Source organism: Procambarus clarkii, chromosome 14 (assembly GCF_040958095.1).
Source record: "Procambarus clarkii isolate CNS0578487 chromosome 14, FALCON_Pclarkii_2.0, whole genome shotgun sequence".
NCBI lineage: Eukaryota > Metazoa > Arthropoda > Malacostraca > Decapoda > Cambaridae > Procambarus > Procambarus clarkii.
The window spans coordinates 31,045,336-31,067,444 of NC_091163.1; positions in this window are offsets into that span (position 1 = coordinate 31,045,336).

The following is a 22,109-nucleotide window of genomic DNA, read 5'->3' on the forward strand; positions in this document are numbered from 1 at the left end:
AGTATGACCTCCTACTGAAGACCATGCTGGAAAAAGTTGTTAACCTCTCTCTCAACGAATGCCAGTGGAAACAAGCCACTCTTCCTGTCAGGCTCGGTGGCTTGGGTGTCCGCACCGCCACCCAAATTGCAGTCCCAGCCTTCCTGTCTTCCTCCTCAGCATCAGATGACCTGGTTAAGGAAATTCTACCTGACACCCTGAGTGATGTAGCGGGGATACAGGACCCCCACTACACGGAATGTGACACGAAATGGGGTGCCATGACAGACCCAGCACTCAGACCAGCCATGCCGAAAGCCAAGAAACAATCCAGTTGGGACAGCCCCATTGTAGACAAAGAAGCCACAGCTTTGCTGGAGGCAGCAACAACCCCCAGTGATCGTGCACGCCTCACAGCTGTGCAGGCTCCCCATGCAGGGGACTTCCTTCTGGCAGTCCCTATGTCTGCGACAGGCACACGTCTTGATCCGCAGGAGCTCCGTATTGCAGTCGCTCTCCGCCTTGCTGCCCCTATCCACACTGTTCACAGGTGTATTTGCGGCGAGGCAGATGCTGACGAATATGGATTGCATGGCCTGCACTGTGGAAAATCGGGTGGTTGGCACACTAGACACGACGAAGTCAACGACATCATTAAAAGAAGCCTTGCCTCTGCTCAGTGTCCAGCGGAGAGAGAGCCCCGCAACCTACTGAACCGTGACTCTGTTAGCTTTGCCGGCCGACCAGACGGAATCACACTGCGTCCGTGGAAGGGTGGCAGGCAGTTAGCATGGGACTATACTTGCGTATCCACCCTGGCAACGACATACATCACCCTCTCTGCCGGCACGGCAGGAGCCGCAGCGACACACAGAGAAAAACAAAAGTCAGTCAAGTACAGGCAATTAGATCAAAGGTACAATTTCGTTCCAATAGGGTCTGAGACCCTAGGCCCATGGGGTGAGAGTGCAAGAAGGTTTCTTAAGGATCTTGGTTCCAAGCTCATTGACACCACAAGAGACCCTAGAGCAGCAAGTTTTCTCTTTCAGCGCCTCAGTGTCGCGATCCAGAGGGGAAATGCCCGCTGCATCCTCGGTTCCTGCCCGGCGTCGGAGGAGTTCGAGGAAATCTACAGCCTCTAGGAAGCGAACTTTTTCTTGTGTCCTCTTAATGTTCATTTTTTGTATAAAATCAGATATGTAACTGTATAACCTTGCATAATAAAGTGTACATCATAATAAAAAAAAAAAGGGGGTGGTAGGAGAAGTGAACACTCTTTCGTATTCAGAGTTAAATGTCAAGTTTTTCCCTGAGTGCTCTGTGTTCCCTTCTCTGAGGCTGTGGGTCCCTATAATTACACCAGTGGTGGTACCCCCCTTTATATATATACATACATATATACATATATACATATATACATATATACATACATACATACATACATACATACATACATACATACATACATACATACACATTTATATATACATATACATATATATACTAGCAGTACCCGGCCACAGCAACCTTCCCTATCCCCCAGTCTTCCCCATCATTCCCCCCTCACCCGTCTCCTCGGCCACCCAACCATTCCCCACTCTACCGTCTCCTCGTCCTCCCCACTATTCCCCACTCCAACATCCCCTCCCAGCATGCCCCATTCCCCTGTATCATTGTCCTCCCTACCATCCTCTATTCCACATTCCCTCGTCCCCACCATCCCAATCTCCCCTGTCTCCTCGTCCTTACCCACCATTACCCACTCCCTCGTCCGATGCCTTCCCATATGGTGTGATGTTCACATCAGGAAATTCGGAACATCAAGTGATCTGATGTTCCCATCACTGAAATATAAGAAAAACAGTTAAAAAATGACATGAAAATATTAAAAAATATAAAAATAAACAATTCTCATGAAATGAATGGTCAGGTAAACAACATTCTGTGTTCAGTGAAATTCAACACAGAATTCCGCTCGAATGCTTCCTTCAACTACTGCAGACGTCTGACATCAGGAACAGGGTTACATCTATACATTTTTACACAGGTACCTGATGTCAGACGTCTGCAGGAGCTGAAGAAGCATTCCAGCGGAATTCTGTGTTGAGTTTCACTTACGAGATGGAAAAGGATGGGAAGATGCCCTTTCTAGATGTAACAGTCATGGAAAGGAGCGGAGGTTTCCACACTGCAGTCTACACTAAGGAAACAAACATAGGAATGTGCTTCACTGCCAACAGTGACTGCCCAGACAGGTACAAGAGGAGTGTTGTCAACGCTTACATCGGCCGTGCTCTCAGCTATAGCTCAGGATGGAAGCAAGTCGATAAAGAACTCTCTAGGGTGTCACCACCCTTGAAACTAAATAAGGTTCTTCTCCCCACAGTGTAAAGAAATGATAATAAATCGGCCATGCCAACAGATGTCTAGGTGTATAATTACATCACTGCATAAAATGGAGAGCAATATATTTATGCTAAGGGGGACAAACATAACAATTAAATGTATAAATAATAGCCAGAAATATTCTTCAACATGCAATATCATAGAATGAAATTAATTATTGAGACATGAGCAATATTACCAGAACATGGATTAATCAATAGTAAATAGTAATACTCAAATCATCTAACCAGATAATTAACATTTATATGGGCTAAAATAACAGTGACCAATGACTTAGCTTAAAACACAACTCCTCTCGACAACTGCCGCCACGCTACTGCCCAGGCTTTGGTCCGCAGGCCAAACGTCGACTAAACGTCTACCAAGCAATCACCTAAACGTCCACATAAACATTGTGGAAATTCTAATAACAAAATGCGGCACTAATATTTAAAACATTGTCAAACTAAAAAGTAGTAAACACTGGTACAACATTCCATACAATAATACGGCAACCAAATATGGAAATAAATAAAGGTAAAACTATAGACACTCGATTGACAGCAATGTTCCCACACTGGCCATATCCAAATATGGTCAACCACTCATACGGAAAAACTACATGCGAAATCTAACACCAAAAACCTCACACACACTACACAGCATGCTATGTTATATATATAGCATACAAAATCTTATATCATACAACTGGATGCAATATTAATTAGAGAACAAGACAATAAAATAATATGAGTAATGGCAGAATCTTAGTAAGATTCGTGACATAGGGTAAGGCAGGTCCTAGTCGACAACGGCTTCTCCAATGGTTTCGTGGAGAGATATCATAAAAAGGAAGGTGAAACGCCATGACGAGTCTCTGAAGCTCTGAAAACTCTGAAGATTCAACTAACTCAACACCTGTATCCCCAGTTAGACTATTTTACAGGAACTTCTTTTCCACAGCTCATAAAATGGAGGAAAGGGTCCTGAAATATATTATTAATAGGAACGTTATCCCTACAGACAAAAATCAGAAGACACAATTGACGGTATACTATATAACACAAAAAACGGTCAACCTACTCATGAAAAACTCTCCAGACACAAAGCAGAACGCCTTAAAGGAGACTAACGTCGTCTATGACTTCAAATGCCCACTTGGGAACTGTAAGCCCCCAAAGAACTCAGTATATAGGCAAGACAACAACATCTCTTTCCAGGCGATTAATAATGCATAAGCAACAGGGCTCCATCAAGGAACATATAATCACTTCCCACAACCAAACCATCACCAGAGAAGTCTTAACAAACAACACAGAAATCATCGATAGATACAGCGATAGCAGGCGGCTTGACATCTGCGAGGCACTACACATCAAAAGGTCAACACCAGCAATCAACAGCCAATTAATGCACAACTATATTCTACCCACTTCAAGACTCCGTACCAATATAGAAGCATCAAGAGGAAGTATGGGCCAATAGGCCCTTTGCAGTTACTTCCATTCTTCCCTCTCATTTATCGAATTAATACTCAATGTTCCGTGTTCTGTCTTGTGTTGGTCAAAAGTTTGTTCACCTCATCCAAAATTTTTGCAACATATCACCTCACCCAAATGCGAGTATATAAGTCAAGCTGTTTATGTGTTAGCATAAGTAAAACTCTGTTTAGTGTTTTCAGGTTACAGTTGTGTGTGTGTAAACTAAAGTCTTTGAAAAAATAGTAAGTTATTACGAAACGCGTTCAAGCGTCGCATCAGACTAGAAATAAAAATGATTTTTGGTGAATTGATTTTTCAATTACCATCGGCAGAAAAAAGAAACATAAGAAATATTGAGAAAACTCGTGTTAGAATTATTAATCTTACTTTTTCGGTCATATTTAACAACATATGTTCACAAGAAAGACTGCTACTAAAATATACTAAAATATATATATATATATATATATATGTATATATGTATATATATATGTATATATATATATATATATATATATATATATATATATATATATATATATATATATATATATATATATATATATACTATAAATATATATATATATATATATATATATATATATATATATATATATATATATATATATATATATATATATATATATATATATATTAGTATATTTTAGTATATTTTAGTAGCAGTCTTTCTTGTGAACATATGTTGTTAAATATGACATATATATATATATATATATATATATATATATATATATATATATATATATATATATATATATATATATATATATATATATATTATATATATATATATATATATATATATATATATATATATATATATATATATATATATATATATATATATATATATATATATATATATATATATAACTGAAAACTCACACCCCAGAAGTGACTCGAACCCATACTCCCAGAAGCAACGCAACTGGTATGTACAAGACGCCTTAATCCACTTGACCATCACGACCGGACATAATGAGGTGATAGCCGAGGCTATTTGAACCACCCCACCGCCGGCACTCGGATAGTAATCTTGGGCATAGCATTTTACCAAATCACCTCATTCTTTGGGGCACACGTGAGGAACACAAATGCGAACAAGCCTGAATGGTCCCCAGGACAATATGCAACTGAAAACTCACACCCCAGAAGTGACTCGAACCCATACTCCCAGAAGCAACGCAACTGGTATGTACAAGACGCCTTAATCCACTTGACCATCACGACCGGACATAATGAGGTGATAGCCGAGGCTATTTGAACCATCCCACCGCCGGCACTCGGATAGAGTGGATAGGACACTCGGATAGGCTTGTTCCCATTTGTGTTCCTCACGTGTGCCCCAAAGAATGAGGTGATTTGGTAAAATGCTATGCCCAAGATTACTATCCGAGTGCCGGCGGTGGGGTGGTTCAAATAGCCTCGGCTATCACCTCATTATGTCCGGTCATGATGGTCAAGTGGATTAAGGCGTCTTGTACATACCAGTTGCGTTGCTTCTGGGAGTATGGGTTCGAGTCACTTCTGGGGTGTGAGTTTTCAGTTGCATATTGTCCTGGGGACCATTCAGGCTTGTTCGCATATATATATATATATATATATATATATATATATATATATATATATATATATATATATATATATATATATATATATATATATATATATATATATACTATATATATATATATATATATATATATATATATATATATATATATATATATATATATATATATATATATATATATACATATATATATATATATATATATATATATATATATATATATATATATATATATATATATATATATATACATATATATATATATATATATATATATATATATATATATATATATATATATATATATATATATATATATACATATATATATATATATATATATGAGAATGAAAACTCACACCCCAGAAGTGACTCGAACCCATACTCCCAGAAGCAACGCAACTAGTAACTACAGGGCGCCTTAATCCGCTTGACCATCACGGCCGTCAAAAGGAAGTGATAGCCGAGGCTATTTGAGCCACTTCCCCGACGGCAACTCGGATGGTAATCTTGGGCATAGCATTTCACCAAATCACCTCATTCTTTGGGGCACACGTGAGGAACACAAATGCGAACAAGCCTGAATGGTCCCCAGGACTATATGCGAATGAAAACTCACACCCCAGAAGTGACTCGAACCCATACTCCCAGAAGCAACGCAACTAGTAACTACAGGGCGCCTTAATCCGCTTGACCATCACGGCCGTCAAAAGGAAGTGATAGCCGAGGCTATTTGAGCCACTTCCCCGACGGCAACTCGGATGGTAATCTTGGGCATAGCATTTCACCAAATCACCTCATTCTTTGGGGCACACGTGAGGAACACAAATGCGAACAAGCCTGAATGGTAGCCTCGGCTATCACTTCCTTTTGACGGCCGTGATGGTCAAGCGGATTAAGGCGCCCTGTAGTTACTAGTTGCGTTGCTTCTGGGAGTATGGGTTCGAGTCACTTCTGGGGTGTGAGTTTTCATTCGCATATAGTCCTGGGGACCATTCAGGCTTGTTCGCATTTGTGTTCCTCACGTGTGCCCCAAAGAATGAGGTGATTTGGTGAAATGCTATGCCCAAGATTACCATCCGAGTTGCCGTCGGGGAAGTGGCTCAAATAGCCTCGGCTATCACTTCCTTTTGACGGCCGTGATGGTCAAGCGGATTAAGGCGCCCTGTAGTTACTAGTTGCGTTGCTTCTGGGAGTATGGGTTCGAGTCACTTCTGGGGTGTGAGTTTTCATTCGCATATAGTCCTGGGGACCATTCAGGCTTGTTCGCATATATATATATATATATATATATATATATATATATATATATATATATATATATATATATATATATATTTATATATATATATATGCACAGACTAGCCTGTTCCACTAGCTGAAGTTTATAACTTTTTAGACACTCAACCCACCAGGGGACTCGAACACTGGCCAACAAAGTGGCAGTTGCACGCTGTATCCACTACACCATACTTCAAAGCCATAATAGAGGAAGGAATTCTGGGGTATTTAACCAACCAGAACTCCAATCCTCTCCCAGGCAATGAGATAGTGTGGGACCCCCGGCGCTCTTTCATCGAGCCCTGTTATATGGGAAAACTCAGTGCCAAATGCTTAATGCACAGACTAGCCTGTTCCACTAGCTGAAGTTTATTACTTTTTAGACACTCAACCCACCAGGGGACTCGAACACTGGCCAACAAGGTGGCAGTTGCACGCTGTATCCACTTCACCATACTTCAAAGCCATTAGAGAGGAAGGAATTCTGGGGTATTTAACCAACCAGAACTCTAATCCTCTCCCAGGCAATGAGATAGTGTGGGAACCTAACCTAACCTATAAAGATAGGTTAGGTTAGGTAGGGTTTGTTAGGTTCGGTCATATATCTACGTTAATAACTCCAAAAAAAAAAATCACCTCATACATAATGAAATGGGTAGCCTTACCATTTCACAAGAAAAAAAATAGAGAAAATATATTAATTCATGAAAACCTGGCTTATTAGGCAAATCGGGCCTTGCATAGTAGGCCGAGAAGTACATTCTGGCTACTAGGTACGATATATATATATATATATATATATATATATATATATATATATATATATATATATATATATATATTTATATATATATATATATATATATATATATATATATATATATAAGTGAAAACTCACACCCCAGAAGTGACTCGAACCCATACTGCCAGGAAAACCGCAACTGGTATGTACAGGGACGCCTTAATCCGCTTGACCATCACGACCGGACATAAGGAAGTGATAGCCGAAGCTATTTGAACCACTTCCCCGCCGTCACTCGGATGGTAATCTTGGGCATAGCATTTTATCAAATCACCTCATTCTTTGGGGCACACGTGAGGAACACAAAGGCAAACAAGCCTGAATGGTCCCCAGGACTATATACAACTGAAAACTCACACCCCAGAAGTGACTCGAACCCATACTGCCAGGAGCAACGCAACTGGTATGTACTGGGACGCCTTAATCCGCTTGACCATCACGACCGGACATAAGGAAGTGATAGCCGAAGCTATTTGAACCACTTTTATCAAATCACCTCATTCTTTGGGGCACACGTGAGGAACACAAATGCAAACAAGCCTGAATGGTCCCCAGGACTATATACAACTGAAAACTCACACCCCAGAAGTGACTCGAACCCATACTGTCAGGAGCAACGCAACTGGTATGTACTGGGACGCCTTAATCCGCTTGACCATCACGACCGGACATAAGGAAGTGATAGCCGAAGCTATTTGAACCACTTCCCAGCCGGCACTCGGATGGTAATCTTGGGCATAGCATTTAATCAAATCACCTCATTCTTTAGGCACACATGAGGAACCTCAATGCAAACAAGCCTGAATGGTCCCCAGTACTATATACAACTGAAAACTTACACCCCAGAAGTGACTCGAACCCATACTACTAGGAGCAATGCAACTGGTATGTACAGGGACACCTTAATCCGCTTGACCATCACGACCGGACATAAGGAAGTGATAGCCGTAGCTATTTGAACGACTTCCCCGCCGGCACTCGGATGGCAATCTTGGGCATAGCATTTTATCAAATCACATCATTCTAATGGGCCCACATGAGGAACACAAATGCAAACAAGCCTGAATGGGCCCCAGGACTATATACAACTGAAAACTCACACTCCAGAAGTGACTCGAACCCATACTACCAGGAGCAACGCAACTGGTATGTACAGGGACGCCTTAATCCACTTGACCATCACGACCGGACATAAGGAAGTGATAGCCGAAGCTATTTGAACCACTTCCCCGCCGGCACTCGGATGGTAATCTTGGCCATAGCATTTTATCAAATCACCTCATTCTTTGGGGCACACGTGAGGACCACAAATGCAAACAAGCCTGAATAGTTCCCAGGACTATATACAACTGAAAACTCACACCCCAGAAGTGACTCGAACCCATACTGCCAGGAGCAACGCAACTGGTATGTACAGGGACGCCTTAATCCGCTTGACCATCACGACCGGACATAAGGAAGTGATAGCCGAAGCTATTTGAACCACTTCCCCGCCGGCACTCGGATGGTAATCTTGGGCATAGCATTTTATCAAATCACCTCATTCTTTGGGGCACACGTGAGGAACACAAATGAAAACAAGCCTGAATGGTCCCCAGCACTATATACAACTGAAAACTCACACCCCAGAAGTGACTCGAACCCATACTGCCAGGAGCAACGCAACTGGTATGTACAGCGACGCCTTAATCCGCTTGACCATCACGACCGGACATAAGGAAGTGATTGCCGAAGCTATTTGAACCACTTCCCCGCCGGCACTCGGATGGTAATCTTGGGCATAGAATTTTATCAAATCACCTCATTCTTTGGGGTACACGTGAGGAACACAAATGCAAACAAGCCTGAATGGTCCCCAGGAATATATACAACAGAAAACTCATACCCCAGAAGTGACTCGAAGCCATACTGCCAGGAGCAACGCAACTGGTATGTACAGGGATGCCTTAATCCGCTTGACCATCACGACCGGACATAAGGAAGTGATAGCCGAAGCTATTTGAACCACTTCCCCGCCGGCACTCGGATGGTAATCTTGGTCATAGCATTTTATCAAATCACCTCATTCTTTGGGGTACACGTGAGGAACACAAATGCAAACAAGCCTGAATGGTCCCCAGGAATATATACAACTGAAAACTCATACCCCAGAAGTGACTCGAAGCCATACTGCCAGGAGCAACGCAACTGGTATGTACAGGGACGCCTTAATCCGCTTGATCATCACGACCGGACATAAGGAAGTGATAGCCGAAGCTATTTGAACCACTTCCCCGCCGGCACTCGGATGGTAATCTTGGGCATAGCATTTTATCAAATCACCTCATTCTTTGGGGCACACGTGAGGAACACAAATGAAAACAAGCCTGAATGGTCCCCAGCATTATATACAACTGAAAACTCACACCCCAGAAGTGACTCGAACCCATACTGCCAGGAGCAACGCAACTGGAATGTACAGCGACGCCTTAATCCGCTTGACCATCACGACCGGACATAAGGAAGTGATTGCCGAAGCTATTTGAACCACTTCCCCGCCGGCACTCGGATGGTAATCGTGGGCATAGAATTTTATCAAATCACCTCATTCTTTGGGGTACACGAGAGGAACACAAATGCAAACAAGCCTGAATGGTCCCCAGGAATATATACAACTGAAAACTCATACCCCAGAAGTGACTCGAAGCCATACTGCCAGGAGCAACGCAACTGGTATGTACAGGGATGCCTTAATCCGCTTGACCATCACGACCGGACATAAGGAAGTGATAGCCGAAGCTATTTGAACCACTTCCCCGCCGGCACTCGGATGGTAATCTTGGGAATAGCATTTTATCAAATCACCTCATTCTTTAAGGCACACGTGAGGAACACAAATGCAAACAAGCCTGAATGGTCCCCAGGAATATATACAACTGAAAACTCATACCCCAAAAGTGACTCGAACCCATACTGCCAGGAGCAAGGCAATTGGTATGTACAGGGACGCCTTAATCTGCTTGACCATCACGACCGGACATAAGGAAGTGATAGCCGAAGCTATTTGAACCACTTCCCCGCCGGCACTCGGATGATAATCTTGGGCATAGCATTTTATCAAATCACCTCATTCTTTAAGGCACACGTGAGGAACACAAATGCAAACAAGCCTGAATGGGCCCAAGGACTATATACAACTGAAAACTCATACCCCAAAAGTGACTCGAACCCATACTGCCTGGAGCAACGCAACTGGTATGTACAGGGACGCCTTAATCCGCTTGATCATCATGACCGGACATAAGGAAGTGATAGCTGAAGCTATTTGAACCACTTCCCCGCCGGCACTCGGATGGTAATCTTGGGCATAGCATTTTATCAAATCACCTCATTCTTTGGGGCACACGTGAGGAACACAAATGTAAACAAGCCTGAATGGTCCCCAGCACTATATACAACTGAAAAATCACACCCTAGTAGTGACTCGAACCCATACTGCCAGGAGCAATGCAACTGGTATGTACAGGGACGCCTTAATCCGCTTGACCATCACGACCAGACATAAGGAAGTGATAGCCGAAGCTATTTGAACCATTTCCCTGCCGGCACTCAGATGGTAATCTTGGGCATAGCATTTTATCAAATGACCTCATTCTTTAAGGCACACGTGAGGAACACAAATGCAAACAAGCCTGAATGGGCCCAAGGACTATATACAACTGAAAACTCATACCCCAAAAGTGACTCGAACCCATACTGCCAGGAGCAACGCAACTGGTATGTACAGGGACGCCTTAATCCGCTTGACCATCACGACCGGACATAAGGAAGTGATAGCCGAAGCTATTTGAACCACTTCCCCTCCGGCACTCGGATGGTAATCTTGGGCATAGCATTTTATCAAATCACCTCATTCTTTGGGGCACACGTGAGGAACACAAATGTAAACAAGCCTGAATGGTCCCCAGCACTATATACAACTGAAAACTCACACCCCAGAAGTGACTCGAACCCATACTGCCAGGAGCAACGCAACTGGTATGTACAGGGACGCCTTAATCCGCTTGACCATCACGACCGGACATAAGGAAGTGATAGCTGAAGCTATTTGAACCACTTCCCTGCCGGCACTCGGATGGTAATCTTGGGCACAGCATTTTATCAAATCACCTCATTCTTTAAGGCACACGTGAGGAACACAAATGCAAACAAGCCTGAATGGTCCCCAGGACTATATACAACTGAAAACTCATACCCCAAAAGTGACTCGAACCCATACTGTCAGGAGCAACGCAACTGGTATGTACAGGGACGCCTTAATCCGCTTGACCATCACGACCGGACATAAGGAAGTGATAGCCGAAGCTATTTGAACCACTTCCCTGCCGGCACTCGGATGGTAATCTTGGGCATAGCATTTTATCAAATCACCTCATTCTTTGGGGCACACGTGAGGAACACAAATGCAAACAAGCCTGAATGGTCCCCAGGACTATATACAACTGAAAACCCACACCCCAGAAGTGACTCGAAGCCATACTGCCAGGAGCAACGCAACTGGTATGTACAGGGATGCCTTAATCCGCTTGACCATCACGACCGGACATAAGGAAGTGATAGCCGAAGCTATTTGAACCACTTCCCCGCCGGCACTCGGATGGTAATCTTGGGCATAGCATTTTATCAAATCACCTCATTCTTTGGGGTACACGTGAGGAACACAAATGCAAACAAGCCTGAATGGTCCCCAGGAATATATACAACTGAAAACTCATACCCCAGAAGTGACTCGAAGCCATACTGCCAGGAGCAACGCAACTGGTATGTACAGGGATGCCTTAATCCGCTTGACCATCACGACCGGACATAAGGAAGTGATAGCCGAAGCTATTTGAACCACTTCCCCGCCGGCACTCGGATGGTAATCTTGGGAATAGCATTTTATCAAATCACCTCATTCTTTGGGGCACACGTGAGGAACACAAATGCGAACAAGCCTGAATGGTCCCCAGGACTATATGCGAATGAAAACTCACACCCCAGAAGTGACTCGAACCCATACTCCCAGAAGCAACGCAACTAGTAACTACAGGGCGCCTTAATCCGCTTGACCATCACGGCCGTCAAAAGGAAGTGATAGCCGAGGCTACCATTCAGGCTTGTTCGCATTTGTGTTCCTCACGTGTGCCCCAAAGAATGAGGTGATTTGGTGAAATGCTATGCCCAAGATTACCATCCGAGTTGCCGTCGGGGAAGTGGCTCAAATAGCCTCGGCTATCACTTCCTTTTGACGGCCGTGATGGTCAAGCGGATTAAGGCGCCCTGTAGTTACTAGTTGCGTTGCTTCTGGGAGTATGGGTTCGAGTCACTTCTGGGGTGTGAGTTTTCATTCGCATATAGTCCTGGGGACCATTCAGGCTTGTTCGCATTTGTGTTCCTCACGTGTGCCCCAAAGAATGAGGTGATTTGGTGAAATGCTATGCCCAAGATTACCATCCGAGTTGCCGTCGGGGAAGTGGCTCAAATAGCCTCGGCTATCACTTCCTTTTGACGGCCGTGATGGTCAAGCGGATTAAGGCGCCCTGTAGTTACTAGTTGCGTTGCTTCTGGGAGTATGGGTTCGAGTCACTTCTGGGGTGTGAGTTTTCATTCGCATATAGTCCTGGGGACCATTCAGGCTTGTTCGCATATATATATATATATATATATATATATATATATATATATATATATATATATATATATATATATATATATATATATATATATATATATTTATATATATATATATGCACAGACTAGCCTGTTCCACTAGCTGAAGTTTATAACTTTTTAGACACTCAACCCACCAGGGGACTCGAACACTGGCCAACAAAGTGGCAGTTGCACGCTGTATCCACTACACCATACTTCAAAGCCATAATAGAGGAAGGAATTCTGGGGTATTTAACCAACCAGAACTCCAATCCTCTCCCAGGCAATGAGATAGTGTGGGACCCCCGGCGCTCTTTCATCGAGCCCTGTTATATGGGAAAACTCAGTGCCAAATGCTTAATGCACAGACTAGCCTGTTCCACTAGCTGAAGTTTATTACTTTTTAGACACTCAACCCACCAGGGGACTCGAACACTGGCCAACAAGGTGGCAGTTGCACGCTGTATCCACTTCACCATACTTCAAAGCCATTAGAGAGGAAGGAATTCTGGGGTATTTAACCAACCAGAACTCTAATCCTCTCCCAGGCAATGAGATAGTGTGGGAACCTAACCTAACCTATAAAGATAGGTTAGGTTAGGTAGGGTTTGTTAGGTTCGGTCATATATCTACGTTAATAACTCCAAAAAAAAAAATCACCTCATACATAATGAAATGGGTAGCCTTACCATTTCACAAGAAAAAAAATAGAGAAAATATATTAATTCATGAAAACCTGGCTTATTAGGCAAATCGGGCCTTGCATAGTAGGCCGAGAAGTACATTCTGGCTACTAGGTACGATATATATATATATATATATATATATATATATATATATATATATATATATATATATATATATATATATATATATATATATATATATATATATTTATATATATATATATATATATATATATATATATATATATATATATATATAAGTGAAAACTCACACCCCAGAAGTGACTCGAACCCATACTGCCAGGAAAACCGCAACTGGTATGTACAGGGACGCCTTAATCCGCTTGACCATCACGACCGGACATAAGGAAGTGATAGCCGAAGCTATTTGAACCACTTCCCCGCCGTCACTCGGATGGTAATCTTGGGCATAGCATTTTATCAAATCACCTCATTCTTTGGGGCACACGTGAGGAACACAAAGGCAAACAAGCCTGAATGGTCCCCAGGACTATATACAACTGAAAACTCACACCCCAGAAGTGACTCGAACCCATACTGCCAGGAGCAACGCAACTGGTATGTACTGGGACGCCTTAATCCGCTTGACCATCACGACCGGACATAAGGAAGTGATAGCCGAAGCTATTTGAACCACTTTTATCAAATCACCTCATTCTTTGGGGCACACGTGAGGAACACAAATGCAAACAAGCCTGAATGGTCCCCAGGACTATATACAACTGAAAACTCACACCCCAGAAGTGACTCGAACCCATACTGTCAGGAGCAACGCAACTGGTATGTACTGGGACGCCTTAATCCGCTTGACCATCACGACCGGACATAAGGAAGTGATAGCCGAAGCTATTTGAACCACTTCCCAGCCGGCACTCGGATGGTAATCTTGGGCATAGCATTTAATCAAATCACCTCATTCTTTAGGCACACATGAGGAACCTCAATGCAAACAAGCCTGAATGGTCCCCAGTACTATATACAACTGAAAACTTACACCCCAGAAGTGACTCGAACCCATACTACTAGGAGCAATGCAACTGGTATGTACAGGGACACCTTAATCCGCTTGACCATCACGACCGGACATAAGGAAGTGATAGCCGTAGCTATTTGAACGACTTCCCCGCCGGCACTCGGATGGCAATCTTGGGCATAGCATTTTATCAAATCACATCATTCTAATGGGCCCACATGAGGAACACAAATGCAAACAAGCCTGAATGGGCCCCAGGACTATATACAACTGAAAACTCACACTCCAGAAGTGACTCGAACCCATACTACCAGGAGCAACGCAACTGGTATGTACAGGGACGCCTTAATCCACTTGACCATCACGACCGGACATAAGGAAGTGATAGCCGAAGCTATTTGAACCACTTCCCCGCCGGCACTCGGATGGTAATCTTGGCCATAGCATTTTATCAAATCACCTCATTCTTTGGGGCACACGTGAGGACCACAAATGCAAACAAGCCTGAATAGTTCCCAGGACTATATACAACTGAAAACTCACACCCCAGAAGTGACTCGAACCCATACTGCCAGGAGCAACGCAACTGGTATGTACAGGGACGCCTTAATCCGCTTGACCATCACGACCGGACATAAGGAAGTGATAGCCGAAGCTATTTGAACCACTTCCCCGCCGGCACTCGGATGGTAATCTTGGGCATAGCATTTTATCAAATCACCTCATTCTTTGGGGCACACGTGAGGAACACAAATGAAAACAAGCCTGAATGGTCCCCAGCACTATATACAACTGAAAACTCACACCCCAGAAGTGACTCGAACCCATACTGCCAGGAGCAACGCAACTGGTATGTACAGCGACGCCTTAATCCGCTTGACCATCACGACCGGACATAAGGAAGTGATTGCCGAAGCTATTTGAACCACTTCCCCGCCGGCACTCGGATGGTAATCTTGGGCATAGAATTTTATCAAATCACCTCATTCTTTGGGGTACACGTGAGGAACACAAATGCAAACAAGCCTGAATGGTCCCCAGGAATATATACAACAGAAAACTCATACCCCAGAAGTGACTCGAAGCCATACTGCCAGGAGCAACGCAACTGGTATGTACAGGGATGCCTTAATCCGCTTGACCATCACGACCGGACATAAGGAAGTGATAGCCGAAGCTATTTGAACCACTTCCCCGCCGGCACTCGGATGGTAATCTTGGTCATAGCATTTTATCAAATCACCTCATTCTTTGGGGTACACGTGAGGAACACAAATGCAAACAAGCCTGAATGGTCCCCAGGAATATATACAACTGAAAACTCATACCCCAGAAGTGACTCGAAGCCATACTGCCAGGAGCAACGCAACTGGTATGTACAGGGACGCCTTAATCCGCTTGACCATCACGACCGGACATAAGGAAGTGATAGCCGAAGCTATTTGAACCACTTCCCCGCCGGCACTCGGATGGTAATCTTGGGCATAGCATTTTATCAAATCACCTCATTCTTTGGGGCACACGTGAGGAACACAAATGAAAACAAGCCTGAATGGTCCCCAGCATTATATACAACTGAAAACTCACACCCCAGAAGTGACTCGAACCCATACTGCCAGGAGCAACGCAACTGGAATGTACAGCGACGCCTTAATCCGCTTGACCATCACGACCGGACATAAGGAAGTGATAGCCGAAGCTATTTGAACCACTTCCCCGCCGGCACTCGGATGGTAATCGTGGGCATAGAATTTTATCAAATCACCTCATTCTTTGGGGTACACGAGAGGAACACAAATGCAAACAAGCCTGAATGGTCCCCAGGAATATATACAACTGAAAACTCATACCCCAGAAGTGACTCGAAGCCATACTGCCAGGAGCAACGCAACTGGTATGTACAGGGATGCCTTAATCCGCTTGACCATCACGACCGGACATAAGGAAGTGATAGCCGAAGCTATTTGAACCACTTCCCCGCCGGCACTCGGATGGTAATCTTGGGAATAGCATTTTATCAAATCACCTCATTCTTTAAGGCACACGTGAGGAACACAAATGCAAACAAGCCTGAATGGTCCCCAGGAATATATACAACTGAAAACTCATACCCCAAAAGTGACTCGAACCCATACTGCCAGGAGCAAGGCAATTGGTATGTACAGGGACGCCTTAATCTGCTTGACCATCACGACCGGACATAAGGAAGTGATAGCCGAAGCTATTTGAACCACTTCCCCGCCGGCACTCGGATGATAATCTTGGGCATAGCATTTTATCAAATCACCTCATTCTTTAAGGCACACGTGAGGAACACAAATGCAAACAAGCCTGAATGGGCCCAAGGACTATATACAACTGAAAACTCATACCCCAAAAGTGACTCGAACCCATACTGCCTGGAGCAACGCAACTGGTATGTACAGGGACGCCTTAATCCGCTTGATCATCATGACCGGACATAAGGAAGTGATAGCTGAAGCTATTTGAACCACTTCCCCGCCGGCACTCGGATGGTAATCTTGGGCATAGCATTTTATCAAATCACCTCATTCTTTGGGGCACACGTGAGGAACACAAATGTAAACAAGCCTGAATGGTCCCCAGCACTATATACAACTGAAAAATCACACCCCAGTAGTGACTCGAACCCATACTGCCAGGAGCAATGCAACTGGTATGTACAGGGACGCCTTAATCCGCTTGACCATCACGACCAGACATAAGGAAGTGATAGCCGAAGCTATTTGAACCATTTCCCTGCCGGCACTCAGATGGTAATCTTGGGCATAGCATTTTATCAAATCACCTCATTCTTTAAGGCACACGTGAGGAACACAAATGCAAACAAGCCTGAATGGTCCCCAGGAATATATACAACTGAAAACTCATACCCCAGAAGTGACTCGAAGCCATACTGCCAGGAGCAACGCAACTGGTATGTACAGGGATGCCTTAATCCGCTTGACCATCACGACCGGACATAAGGAAGTGATAGCCGAAGCTATTTGAACCACTTCCCCTCCGGCACTCGGATGGTAATCTTGGGCATAGCATTTTATCAAATCACCTCATTCTTTGGGGCACACGTGAGGAACACAAATGTAAACAAGCCTGAATGGTCCCCAGCACTATATACAACTGAAAACTCACACCCCAGAAGTGACTCGAACCCATACTGCCAGGAGCAACGCAACTGGTATGTACAGGGACGCCTTAATCCGCTTGACCATCACGACCGGACATAAGGAAGTGATAGCTGAAGCTATTTGAACCACTTCCCTGCCGGCACTCGGATGGTAATCTTGGGCACAGCATTTTATCAAATCACCTCATTCTTTAAGGCACACGTGAGGAACACAAATGCAAACAAGCCTGAATGGTCCCCAGGACTATATACAACTGAAAACTCATACCCCAAAAGTGACTCGAACCCATACTGTCAGGAGCAACGCAACTGGTATGTACAGGGACGCCTTAATCCGCTTGACCATCACGACCGGACATAAGGAAGTGATAGCCGAAGCTATTTGAACCACTTCCCTGCCGGCACTCGGATGGTAATATTGGGCATAGCATTTTATCAAATCACCTCATTCTTTGGGGCACACGTGAGGAACACAAATGCAAACAAGCCTGAATGGTCCCCAGGACTATATACAACTGAAAACCCACACCCCAGAAGTGACTCGAAGCCATACTGCCAGGAGCAACGCAACTGGTATGTACAGGGATGCCTTAATCCGCTTGACCATCACGACCGGACATAAGGAAGTGATAGCCGAAGCTATTTGAACCACTTCCCCGCCGGCACTCGGATGGTAATCTTGGGCATAGCATTTTATCAAATCACCTCATTCTTTGGGGTACACGTGAGGAACACAAATGCAAACAAGCCTGAATGGTCCCCAGGAATATATACAACTGAAAACTCATACCCCAGAAGTGACTCGAAGCCATACTGCCAGGAGCAACGCAACTGGTATGTACAGGGATGCCTTAATCCGCTTGACCATCACGACCGGACATAAGGAAGTGATAGCCGAAGCTATTTGAACCACTTCCCCGCCGGCACTCGGATGGTAATCTTGGGAATAGCATTTTATCAAATCACCTCATTCTTTAAGGCACACGTGAGGAACACAAATGCAAACAAGCCTGAATGGTCCCCAGGAATATATACAACTGAAAACTCATACCCCAAAAGTGACTCGAACCCATACTGCCAGGAGCAAGGCAATTGGTATGTACAGGGACGCCTTAATCTGCTTGACCATCACGACCGGACATAAGGAAGTGATAGCCGAAGCTATTTGAACCACTTCCCCGCCGGCACTCGGATGATAATCTTGGGCATAGCATTTTATCAAATCACCTCATTCTTTAAGGCACACGTGAGGAACACAAATGCAAACAAGCCTGAATGGGCCCAAGGACTATATACAACTGAAAACTCATACCCCAAAAGTGACTCGAACCCATACTGCCTGGAGCAACGCAACTGGTATGTACAGGGACGCCTTAATCCGCTTGATCATCATGACCGGACATAAGGAAGTGATAGCTGAAGCTATTTGAACCACTTCCCCGCCGGCACTCGGATGGTAATCTTGGGCATAGCATTTTATCAAATCACCTCATTCTTTGGGGCACACGTGAGGAACACAAATGTAAACAAGCCTGAATGGTCCCCAGCACTATATACAACTGAAAAATCACACCCCAGTAGTGACTCGAACCCATACTGCCAGGAGCAACGCAACTGGTATGTACAGGGACGCCTTAATCCGCTTGACCATCACGACCAGACATAAGGAAGTGATAGCCGAAGCTATTTGAACCATTTCCCTGCCGGCACTCGGATGGTAATCTTGGGCATAGCATTTTATCAAATCACCTCATTCTTTAAGGCACACGTGAGGAACACAAATGCAAACAAGCCTGAATGGGCCCAAGGACTATATACAACTGAAAACTCATACCCCAAAAGTGACTCGAACCCATACTGCCAGGAGCAACGCAACTGGTATGTACAGGGACGCCTTAATCCGCTTGACCATCACGACCGGACATAAGGAAGTGATAGCCGAAGCTATTTGAACCACTTCCCCTCCGGCACTCGGATGGTAATCTTGGGCATAGCATTTTATCAAATCACCTCATTCTTTGGGGCACACGTGAGGAACACAAATGTAAACAAGCCTGAATGGTCCCCAGCACTATATACAACTGAAAACTCACACCCCAGAAGTGACTCGAACCCATACTGCCAGGAGCAACGCAACTGGTATGTACAGGGACGCCTTAATCCGCTTGACCATCACGACCGGACATAAGGAAGTGATAGCCGAAGCTATTTGAACCACTTCCCTGCCGGCACTCGGATGGTAATCTTGGGCATAGCATTTTATCAAATCACCTCATTCTTTGGGGCACACGTGAGGAACACAAATGCAAACAAGCCTGAATGGTCCCCAGGACTATATACAACTGAAAACCCACACCCCAGAAGTGACTCGAAGCCATACTGCCAGGAGCAACGCAACTGGTATGTACAGGGATGCCTTAATCCGCTTGACCATCACGACCGGACATAAGGAAGTGATAGCCGAAGCTATTTGAACCACTTCCCCGCCGGCACTCGGATGGTAATCTTGGGCATAGCATTTTATCAAATCACCTCATTCTTTGGGGTACACGTGAGGAACACAAATGCAAACAAGCCTGAATGGTCCCCAGGAATATATACAACTGAAAACTCATACCCCAGAAGTGACTCGAAGCCATACTGCCAGGAGCAACGCAACTGGTATGTACAGGGATGCCTTAATCCGCTTGACCATCACGACCGGACATAAGGAAGTGATAGCCGAAGCTATTTGAACCACTTCCCCGCCGGCACTCAGATGGTAATCTTGGGCATAGCATTTTATCAAATCACCTCATTCTTTAAGGCACACGTGAGGAACACAAATGCAAACAAGCCTGAATGGTCCCCAGGAATATATACAACTGAAAACTCATACCCCAAAAGTGACTCGAACCCATACTGCCAGGAGCAAGGCAATTGGTATGTACAGGGACGCCTTAATCTGCTTGACCATCACGACCGGACATAAGGAAGTGATAGCCGAAGCTATTTGAACCACTTCCCCGCCGGCACTCGGATGATAATCTTGGGCATAGCATTTTATCAAATCACCTCATTCTTTAAGGCACACGTGAGGAACACGAATGCAAACAAGCCTGAATGGGCCCAAGGACTATATACAACTGAAAACTCATACCCCAAAAGTGACTCGAACCCATACTGCCTGGAGCAACGCAACTGGTATGTACAGGGACGCCTTAATCCGCTTGATCATCACGACCGGACATAAGGAAGTGATAGCCGAAGCTATTTGAACCACTTCCCCGCCGGCACTCAGGTGGTAATCTTGGGCATAGCATTTTATCAAATCACCTCATTCTTTGGGGCACACGTGAGGAACACAAATGTAAACAAGCCTGAATGGTCCCCAGCACTATATACAACTGAAAAATCACACCCCAGAAGTGACTCGAACCCATACTGCCAGGAGCAACGCAACTGGTATGTACAGGGACGCCTTAATCCGCTTGACCATCACGACCGGACATAAGGAAGTGATAGCCGAAGCTATTTGAACCACTTCCCTGCCGGCACTCGGATGGTAATCTTGGGCATAGCATTTTATCAAATCACCTCATTCTTTAAGGCACACGTGAGGAACACAAATGCAAACAAGCCTGAATGGTCCCCAGGACTATATACAACTGAAAACTCATACCCCAAAAGTGACTCGAACCCATACTGTCAGGAGCAACGCAACTGGTATGTACAGGGACGCCTTAATCCGCTTGACCATCACGACCGGACATAAGGAAGTGATAGCCGAAGCTATTTGAACCACTTCCCTGCCGGCACTCGGATGGTAATCTTGGGCATAGCATTTTATCAAATCACCTCATTCTTTGGGGCACACGTGAGGAACACAAATGCAAACAAGCCTGAATGGTCCCCAGGACTATATACAACTGAAAACCCACACCCCAGAAGTGACTCGAAGCCATACTGCCAGGAGCAACGCAACTGGTATGTACAGGGATGCCTTAATCCGCTTGACCATCACGACCGGACATAAGGAAGTGATAGCCGAAGCTATTTGAACCACTTCCCCGCCGGCACTCGGATGGTAATCTTGGGCATAGCATT